An 11,407-nucleotide genomic window follows, 5' to 3' on the forward strand; every position below is an offset into this window, starting at 1 on the left:
ATTTGACATCTATAAGTAATCTTTCCCAGACCTACATTAGAATAGATTTCTAGAGCCAGAGTCACTAGTGGGGTGACCAATTGCTCAGTTTGCTATGGAATATCTTGGGTTTTACACTGAAAGTCCTATATTTTGGGAAACTCTTCTGCCTGGGCAAACCACATATCTCTAATCAAAGGCAAGGTACTTCCTAGTATCTTTTTATACTTTCTTCTAGATCCTCCACAAAATGTGTGCTAATTTCCATACCCACAACATGAGAAGTTTCTCTTTGAGTACAGTACCTTATCTGTGATTTACATGAACATACTTCAGCATAGATAGTGTGATATATAAGGTATAAATTAAAAGTAATCTATACCTTAGAAAGAGGTAATTAATATGTGAAGTACCTAATCAGGAATCACATTTTGGAGGTAGTTGGTTAGCATTTGAAAGACCCTAATCAGGAGCCCCTACTCCAATTCCTGCCACAAGCACTCAGACAAGTGCCTGCTTTAAATACCACTATGTGAAGCTGCATATTGAGCTTGCTGATTAGCATAATGGATATTAGAAATAATGTTTCATTGGAGAAAGGAAAGCTATTTGAAAAACATTCTGCCTTGCATTAAGCAAAAATTTTGAAAAATCTGCCATCAAAACCCAGCAAGCAGCCTAACACCTTTGGAGTTACACTTTAGGAGGGTAGAGAACTTCAATTGATTCCATCACCCTTGCATTTTTCAGAAGGTTATAAAGGTTTGGGAAAGGGGGATGCATTTTGGAGTTACCACAATGACCAGAGGAGTTACCACAATGATCACAGTCCTGGATGACCAGCAGAATTCAGTGCCTGGGGCAGGGCTAAATGTCCTACACTGCTCAGGTCAGTCCAGCACCCAAAATGCCCAGGATGATAGAGAAGCTTCAGCTCATGGTGAGAACCCTGTGACATTCTTGCTCCAAAGTAAACTTTGCAATTTCGAGAACCCCAGGACAGAGGATCAGTGGGCTAAGAAGACAAAACAGCTGGTTTTTGTGTCTCATCATTGGTATTGTTTGGGGACCTTTTGTTTGTTCCTTATTTTTCTTATTGTAAAATGCAGCTGGGAGTACAAAGGCCTGAAAACCAGGAGCTCTGACGTGGAGGGAAGAAGATGGATGGCCTAGTTTAAAGAGAGGGAAAGAGGTGGGAGAAGAGAAAGGGCAGAGGAGAGAGAAACAGAGGTGGAGAGAGAGAGAGAAAAAAAAGACAAGTTGCAGAGAAGTTGTATTTATTCCCCCACCTTTTCATTCTATCTGAGCCCTCAATGGATGGTGTGATTCCCACACACATGGTGAGGGATATCTGAGTCCACTCATTCAAATGCTAATCTCCTCTGGAAAGACCTTCACAGACACACTCAGAAATTACATTTTACCAGCTACTGGCCATTCCTTAGCCCAGTCAAGTTGACACATAAAATTAACCATCACACCTGTCCACAGGGAGCCTAAAGGTGGGGAAGGAACAGACCTGCGCTCATGACTTTATATAAAAGAAGTTTGGGATGAGAAGGTCAGAACTGGAATTGGGAGAGAAGGAGAGTCAGCCATAGGAGACTGTTGGATGCCCCTGTTGGCCAGACCTGGGACCCTACAGAAAGCTGAACCAGCCCCTCTCAACCATCAGGGTGGGAAAAGCCTCACATCACACAGGTGGGCAAGCCACAGGAACTGCTGATCTCACAGGGCTCTTATATCCCAACTGCCTGCCTTCTTCCACACTGTCTATACATGGTGTCTCACTCCAGTTGTGTATTAGAATCATGTGTAAAGGGTTAAGACACCAGTGCTTGGGCATAGATTCTGATTTATTTGCTCTGGGGTTAGATCTAAGCCTCCCCCCTTTTTAAGTTTCCCAGGTAATTCTAGTGGACAGAATGTGCTAAGATACTCACAATTGACTTTAGAATACCTTAGCATGGACTATATAGTGTTGTTATGGTTTTGGATTAGGCCAATAGTTCTTGACAAGGACTATATGCTGAAGTCACCTAAGGAGCTTTAAAAAAATTACCAATGTCTGGGTCCCACTTCCAGAGATTATGATGTCATGGATCTGCAGATGTAGCAGTGGATTTTAAAAAGTCTCTCCCAGTGATTACAATAGAGGTCAAGATGAGGCCCACTGGATCAAGTTCTAGTCTAGAACCTGACAGTATAAATGAATATGCAAAGTTCAGAGATGGTCAAATGACATTCTAATCTAAATATTCTCTCTTCAAGAGGGAAATACTGCACATTCTTCTCTGTCCCCATCTTGATCAAAAATCAATGTTTTACAAATTAGTGTACTGGACATCAAAATTAGGTTTTTATTTATTTATTTTTGAGACAGAGTCTTTCTATGTCACTCTCAATAGAGTACAATGGCTTCACAGCTCACAGCAACCTCAAACTCTTGAGCTTAAGCAATTCTCTTCCCTCAGTCTCAGAAGCAGCTGAGACTACAGGCACTCACCACACCAGCTACTTTTTTGTTATTGTAGCTGTCATTGTTGTTTAGCAAGCTGGGGCTGGGTTCAAACCTGCCAGTTCCATTGTATGTGGCTGGCGCCCTACCCACTGAGCAATGGGAGCCACCAAAACTAACATGGTGAGTCCTGAGACCCAGGGCTCATGGCTGGCAACTCCCACCCAGCTCCTGTGACCCACAGCCCCTGCAACTACTGCTAGGCTACTGCAACCCTTGAGGCCCCTGAGGCCAGCAACTCTGCCCTCCGGCTTCCCACCAGATTCCTGTGGCCTGAGGCCAGGGGTCAGCGTCTCCACCCTCGGGTTCCCCACCCCGTTACTATGACCATTGCAGCTGGTGGCAATGCCCTCCAGCTCCCCACTGGCTCCTGTGACCTGAACATAGCAGTACCCCAGACCAGGGGCACCAGCCCTGACAGTAGTGGCAGCTCCACAGTCCCTTCCACTGGGATCAAATTGAACTGCCAGTTGACCCCGCTGCCTAGATGCTGAAGACCTTTTGAACTCTCCCACCTGACTGATGTTTGTGTCAACTGGAACAATTGGTTTGGAACTCTTGACCTGAGCTGATCACCCGGGGACCCACCAAGGTTGTACCCTGGTTGTGTTGTTGTGGGAGTGTAGGATTCTCTCCTTCCAGTTGTTGCTTGTGGAGGGGGAGCAGTGTCTTAGTTACTTACATATCTCCACAGCTGAGATTTCAGCCCAAAGTCACTGATTCATGAGGATTGGACAGAGACTAGCTGAATACCAGTCAGTGCCATACAGCCCCACCACACCAAGCAGGTGCTCAGAGTTTCAGGCAGTAGTTCTGAATGGGACCATTGTAAAACTCTAAGGGAAAAGCCACAATCACCAGTCCCAGTTCTTTAGTAAAGGGCTGGTTAATTACAACTCCAAGAGCCCTCAATTCAATTTCACCTTACCAGCTTCTCTACCCAAATGGTGAAAAATAATCATGGGGTGAAATCAGTGGAAAAACTGGCAACATGAATAATCAGAGTAGATCAACTCCCCCAAGGAATGACAAAGGAGACACAACAGAAGATCCCATTCATAAACAAATGGCTGATAGGTCAGAAATCAAATTCAGAATTTGGATTGCAAATAATATTAACAGAATGGAGATAAAGGTGGAATTAGAAATTTGAGGAACAATTCAAAAGTTGTCTCAAGAATTCAATGAATTCAAAGACAAAATCACCGAAGATTTTGACACATTGAGGCAAGAACTTGCAGCCCTCCAAGATCTGAGAAATACAATAGAAACTCTCAGTAACAGAATGAAGCAGGCAGAAGAAAGGATCTCTGGCATTGAAGACAAAGCTTTTGAATTCTCCCAATGTTCAAAAAGGAAAAGAAGTGGAAAGCAAAAATGGATCATTCCCTGAGAGAATTGTGGGACCACATCAAAAGAGCAAACATTCACCTCATAGGAATCCCTGAAGGAGAAAAAGATGGTCTGAAAGCCACAGATACTGTACTCCGAGACATAATTGAGGAGAAACTCCCAAGCATGGCAAGAGATACTGAAATTCAGGTAGCAGTTTCAGAACCCCAGCATGACTCAACCCAAATAAAGCATCTTATAGACACATTGTAATTAACTTCACCAAAGTTAATATGAAGGAGAAAATCCTACAAGCAGTCAGACATAAGAAAATTATAACCTACAAGGAGAAGAATATTAGAATGACTGCAGATCTTGCTGCTGAAACTTTTCAAGCCAGAAGAGGATGGTCAATGACCTTCAATCTCCTAAAACAAAACAACTTTCAGTCCAGGATCTTGTATCCAGCTAAATTGAGCTTCATTTATGATGGAGAAAGTAAATACTTTAATGACATACACACATTGAAGAAATTTGCCATAACCAAACCAGCTCTTCAGGATATCCTCAGACCCATCCTCCATAATGACCAGCACAATGCTCTACCACCAAAGTAAACTCACTCAGAAATTTTTAACCAAAACCCAATTTCCACAGCAGTGAAAAGATTCAAAATGTCCACTGGACTTTTGAAAAACTTGACATCCAAAATACTACCAGGCTTATCAACATTCTAAATTAATGTGAACAGTTTAAACCGTCCTCTTAAGAGGCACAGGTTGGCTGACTGGATACAAAAACTCAGACCAGATATCTGCTGGATACAAGAATCTCATCTTACCTTAAAGGATAAATATAGACTCAGGGTGAAGGGATGGGCATCTGTAATCCAGGCAAAAGGAAATCAGAAAAAAGCAGGGGCAGCAATTTTACATGCAGATACACAAAGCTTTAAAACAACAAAAGTAAGGAAAGACAAGGATAGGCACTTCATATTTGTTAAGGGAAACACTCAACATGATGAGATGTCAATTATTAACATTTATGCGCCCAAACAGAATTCTCCTCAATTTACAAGGGAGACCCTTACAGACATGAACAATTTAATATCTTCCAGCACCATAATAGTTGGAGATCTTAACATCCCTTTGGCAGTGTTGGATAGATCCTCCAATAAGAAACTAAGCAAAAGAATTTTGGACTTAAACTTCACCATACAACAATTGAATTTCACAAACATTTACAGAACATTTCATCCTAATGAAATGGAATACACATTCTTCTCATCAGCCCATGGAACATCCTCCAAAATTGATCACATCTTAGGTCACAAGGCTAACCTCAGCAAATTTAAAAGTATAGAAATCATTCCTTGTATTTTCTCAGATGATCACGCAATAAAAGTTGAACTCACCAATAACAGGTATTTGCATACTCATAAAAAGATATGGAAACTAAATAACCTTATGCTGAATGATAGGTGGGTCATAGATGAGATTAAGAAGGAAATTGCCAAATATTGGAACAAAACAATAATGAGACATGAATTATCATAACCTGTGGGATAGTGCAAAGGCAATCCTAAGAGGGAAAGTTATACTGTTGCAAGCCTTCCTCAGGAGAATGGAAAGAGAGGAAGTCAATAACTTAATGGGACATCTTAAGTTACTGGAAAAAGAAGAACATTCCAACCCCAAATCTAGCAGAAGAAAAGAAATAACTAAAATTAGAGCAGAATTAAATGAAATCAAAAACAAACGAATTATTCAAAAGATCAATGAATCAAAAAGTTGTTTTTTTTTTGCAAAATTCAACAAAACTGATAAACCATTGGCCAACCTAACCAAAAATAGAAAATTAAAGTCCATAGTATCAACAATCAGAAATGACAAAGGCAAAATAACAACAGATACCTCAGAAATTCAAAAAATCCTTAATGAATACTACAAAAAACTTTATTCTCAGAAATATGAAAATCTGAAAGAAATTGATCAATACTTGGAAGTACACCAAGTTCCTAGACTTAATCAGAAAGAATTGGAAATGCTGAACCGAGTTATATCAAGTACTGAAATAGAATAAACTATATGAAATCTCCCAAAAAAGAAGAATCCGGGACCACATGGCTTCATATCAGAATTCTACCAAACCTTTAAAGAGGAACTAGTATCTATATTACTTAACCTTTTCCAGGGCATCCAAAAAGAAGGAATACTTCCCAACACATTCTATGAAGCAAATATCACTCTGATCTTCAAACCAGGTAAAGACCCAACAAGAAAGAAAACTATAGAACGGTATCTTTAATGAACATAGATGCAAAAATATTCAATAAGGTCCTAGCAAACAGAATCCAGCAACACATCAAATGAATTAGACACCATGATCAAGTCAGTTTTATCCCAGGGTCTCAAGGTTGGTTCATATACGTAAATCTATAAATATAATAGATCCCATAAACTAAAAAACAAAGACCATATGATTCTCTCAGTAGATGCAGAAAAAGCTTTTGACAATATCCAGCATCCCTTTATGATCAGAACACTTAAGAAAATAGGTATAGAAGGGACTTTTATTAAACTGATAGAGGCCATCTACAGCAAACCTGCAGCCAATATCATACTGAATGGAGGAAAATTGAAAACATTTCCACACAGATCAGGAATCAGGCAAGGTTGCCCATTGTCTCCACTGCTTCTTAACATTGTAATGGGAGTCTTAGCCATTGCAATCAGGCAAGAGAAGGAGATCAAGGGTATACAAATAGGGTCAGAGGAGATCAAACTTTCACTCTTCCCAGATGATACAATTTTATACCTGGAAAACCCCAGGGAGTCAACCACAAAACTCTTAGAAGTGATCAAGGAATACAGTCACGTCTCAGGGTACAAAATCAATACTCACAAATCAGTAGTTTTTATAAATACCAATAACAGTTAAGCTGAAAAACCAGTCAAGGACTCTATTCCCTTTACAGTTGTGCCAAAGAACATGAGATATTTGGGAATTTACCTAACAAAGGACATGAAAAATCTCTATAAAGTGAATTTTGAAACTCTGAGAAAAGAAATAGCTGAAGATGTTAACAAATGGAAAAACATACCATGCTCATGGCTAGGAAGAATCAACATTGTTAAAATGTTCTTATTACCCAAAGCAATTTACAAATTCAATGCAATCCCTATCAAAGCACCTCCATCATGCTTTAAAGATCTAGAAAAAATAGTACTTCATTTTATATGGAACCAGAAAAAACCTTGAATAGCCAAGACATTACTCAGAAATAAAAACAAATCAGGACGAATCATGCTACCAGACTTCAAACTGTACTACAAATCTATAGTGATCAAAACAGCATGGTATTGGCACAAAAATAGAGAGGTAGATGTATGGAACAGAATTGAGAACCAAGAGATGAACCCAGACACATATCATCATTTGATCTTTGATAAGCCCATCAAAAATACAAATTGGGGAAAAGATTCCCTATTTAACAAATGGTGCTGGGAGAACTGGCTGGCGACTAGTAGAAGATTGAAACTGGACCCACACCTTTCACCATTAACAAAATTGACTCTCATTGGATAAAAGATTTAAACTTAAGACATGAAATATAAAGATTCTTGAAAAGAGTAAAGGAGAAACACTTGAAGAAATTAGCCTGGGAGAATACTTTATGAGGAGGACCCCCTGGGCCATTGAAGCAACACCAAAAATACGTTACTGGGATCTGATCAACATGGAGCTGGCCTGGTTCCAACAGCAAACCCATGGTGTTCTCTTCTTGACATAAGCAAGACCTCTTGCTCTGTCATGGAGTGAGACAAACTGTGACCACTTTGGAATTATGTTGGAGCACAAAATCTAGGAGCTACACATTCATGGAATAGCCCCTGCTTTCTGACAGTGCCCACCACAGAGCAAAATCATGTTTCCCTGAACTCTCCCAGAATTATCTAACTTAGCCCAAATTCTATGACAAGCCTTCTTGTCTTGTCTTCTTGTCTTCTCTTCTATACCTTCCATACTGAGATGCTTGAGCTTCCTCATTTTGTTTTGTCTTCCTTATCAACAATAACCTAATTGTACAAGTTTTCTATTGTATATTATTACATAACAAATTGCCACAAGTGTAGATGCTTAAAAACAGCACAAACTTATTATTTTTCAGGGGTCAGGGTTCTGGGCACAGGTAGGTGGGTCCTCTCCATAGGCAATTGCAGCCTGAAATCAAGGCGTCAGCTGGGGTTACATCCTTATCTGCAGCATGGGGTCCTCTTCCAAGCTCACTGTGGTCGTTGGCAGAATTCAGTTCCTTGTAGTTATAGAACTGAAGTCTTGTCTTCTTACTGGCTATTGGCCAGGAGTTGTTTTCTGCTCCTAGAGACCACCTTCAGGTCTTAGCTACATGAACTCCCCTCCGTAAGTAATTTACAAAATGCTGTTTGCTTTCTTCCAAGCTGTCAGAATGATCTTTCTGATATTTTACCTTCTTTTAAAAGCTTGCCTGATTAGGTCAAGCCTGCCCTAGATAACTTTCTTTTGACTGATTAGTAACTTAACCATGGGAATATATTCCATCACAGATATCACTTAGATTAAATTTAGACTAAAGGGGAGAAGGTTACATGGGAAATGCTCACCCGGAGGGCAGAGATCTTGAGAGCCATCTAGCTACCACACCAAGAAACCTAAGCTCATTTGACTGTGTTCCTGGTGGTCTTTGGCTGAATGGCCACTTTTTAGCTATAATTTTCTACCAAAAACAGCCTGAGACTTGAGCATGATCAGGCTACATCAAGTCAGGTCATAACCTGGGGATAAGAAACCACTGGGCAGACTTGCCAGGAGACTGCCTGAGCCCTATCCAAGCCTGGGCAAATCACCCTCCTTTTCATACCCTTTCCCACCAATAGGCAAATACAAGTACCCAGGAGGGGTCAATTGCCTAATATAAATTTTTTTCTCAATAATCTATTAACCAAATTTAAATTACTTCTTAAATGACCTATTCCCAAATTTTAACTTCACCCATTTACCAAATTATATCTTACAACAGCTTGATTTGCCCCCGAAAAGGTGTCCTCACAATCCAATTATCCTTTAATTCATATGAACCCTCTGATTATCTTCTTTTAGGTTTTTAATTAAATTATCAGAGTCATTCATTCACTCACTGAATAAATATATTTTTAGCACCAACTATATGCCAAATGCTCACTATGGACACCCAGCAGTGGACCATAAAAATATCCTCCTTTGTGAAACTTTCAATATAGAAAATACACAGACAACAAATAATCCAAAAATGAATATGTAATTACAAGTTCTGATGACTACAGTATAAGAGAAAGACAAAACCCTATGGTTGTGGATGATCATATTAATTATGGATTGAAAACTGTGAGTTTGGATATTTTCTCTCTTCTCCCATCTCTACAAAAATTGATTAGGAAGATATCTACCTTCCCAGGAAATGCAAAGGGCAATTAGGAATGTCCTTACCTATCCCTTACCCATTTCAGGGATTAAAAAATGTGTCAGCTGTTAACCATGACACTTCACTCACCTCACTGCAACAGGAGAAACTAGAGGCTCACCACTCAAAGATCTCCACATCCTGATATGACTTGCTACATCAATCTTTATTGCACAGCCAGCTAAATGAGAAATGCTTTCTTCACCTGTGAACAAAAGCAAGGAAAACGACTTTGGACATATGTAGTGCCCATTACAATTCTGTGTGGAAATCAGAACTCTACTTCATGTTTAAATATTTACCAGACATGGATAAACCTTAGGCCTTAAATAGAACATTATAATTCATTTCAGTTTATTCATTCTAAAGTAAGGATTCTCCATTATAATTATACAGGTAAAGTCAGTTCCCCTCTAAAATCTTCCTTAATTTCCCCAGGCACAGTTATTAATAGTTATGTTCTCCTCTGTGCTCCCACAAGACTTCTATTACAGCTCATTTTTTTGCATTATTCCATAAATATCTTGAGGCCTTTGACATTATTTTTCTTCCACTTTTACTTAACTGAGACCCTTGAAGAAGGCAACTTAGTCTTATTCATCTGTGTATCCTTAATACTTAGCAGAGTGTCAAGTTTGCAGTAATAAAATCAATAAAAGTTTGAATGAATGAAAAAAAGGTATTGCACAAATTGAATCTCATAGCAAATGAAAAAGGCTGACATTTGACTTTTGACTTGGGCCCAAAATGCAGAGACAGACAAGCAAAATCTAGGCAAGATTAGCATTCAAGAGAGAACTGCAAATGCCAAGTTGGTGAGGGGAGGGAAAATGATATAAAAAGAAGGCCTCTGAAGAGTGGCAAAGATGTGATTAGAGCAAAGAGGTAGAGGCCAAGTAATGTGGCACTTTTTAGGTCAGGATAAGAAGTTTGGAGAGTGCTATATACAACAGAGTTCATCTTAAGCATAATTACATGACATATTTGATATTTTTTAAAAAACCACTCTGGCTATTTTTTGAATAATAGATTATAGAAATGCATGCTTGGGGAGCAGGAGACTACTGCAATAGTCCAAGCAAGAGATGTTAAAGGCCAGTTCTAGAGCGTAGCCATTGAAATGGAAAGAATTGGATGGACTTGAGATATCTTTTAGGGGGTAAAGGCAATAGGACTTGATAAGTTGGATATAAGGGCTGTTACTAAGCAGCTATGTTCCTAGAGACCCCTCCCAGTTGTCAAAAGAATGAAATATTTCTGTACTAGTTGGAAAACAGTTACTGCCAAGAGCTCCCAAGTTGAGCAACACGGAAACATTCCAGTGCCCCCAGACTTCCCCTAAAACTAAAAACAAGAATATGGATGCTTGACATAGTACAGACGTCTCCATACAGTTCTGATCTCTGATTCTGTTCAGACTGGCAGGTCCCATGCTTTACCATTAATGAAAGATCACAACTGGATTTGGAGGCTCAGAAAAAAGAGGAATGAGGCATGCCTTGTGTTTTGTTTGAGCTGTTGGATCCATGGTACTGCTATTTACTGATGTGGAGGAATTGGGCAGGAACAAATTTGGTAAGAGGAAAATAATAATTCTGTTAAATTTGATACTCATAAGACATCCTAATAAAATGAATAAAAATGGCTAATGGGTCAAGTAAAAGTTCTCAGTCACTACCCATAGCAGCGAAACTCTAAGCAATCAAACTTTAAAATAATCTCGAGGATCATTTTATTACACATCAATCTATAAATGTTCTGGATTCAATTAAAATCCTGAAGTATATCCAAGCCCTTTATAAATCCACATTTTTACAAACCATTTGGTTGGCAGTTATAGGCTGAGTAATGGCCACCCAAAGATAAGATACCCTGCTACCTATAAATATGACCTGATACAGCAAAAAAGTTCTCTGTAGATGTGATCAGATTAAGAATTTTGAGGTGAGCAGATAATCCTGCATTATGCAGGGAGGCCCTGAATGCAGTTACATGTATTCTTATAAGAGGGAGGCAGAGAGAACTTAGAGACAGGACAAGGATGAGATGGTCATGTGAAGAGGGAGGCAGAGAGAACTTAGAGACAGGACAAGGATGAG

This window comes from Otolemur garnettii, unplaced genomic scaffold (assembly GCF_000181295.1).
Source record: "Otolemur garnettii isolate 467f Iridium unplaced genomic scaffold, OtoGar3 scaffold00014, whole genome shotgun sequence".
NCBI classification, from domain to species: Eukaryota; Metazoa; Chordata; class Mammalia; order Primates; family Galagidae; genus Otolemur; species Otolemur garnettii.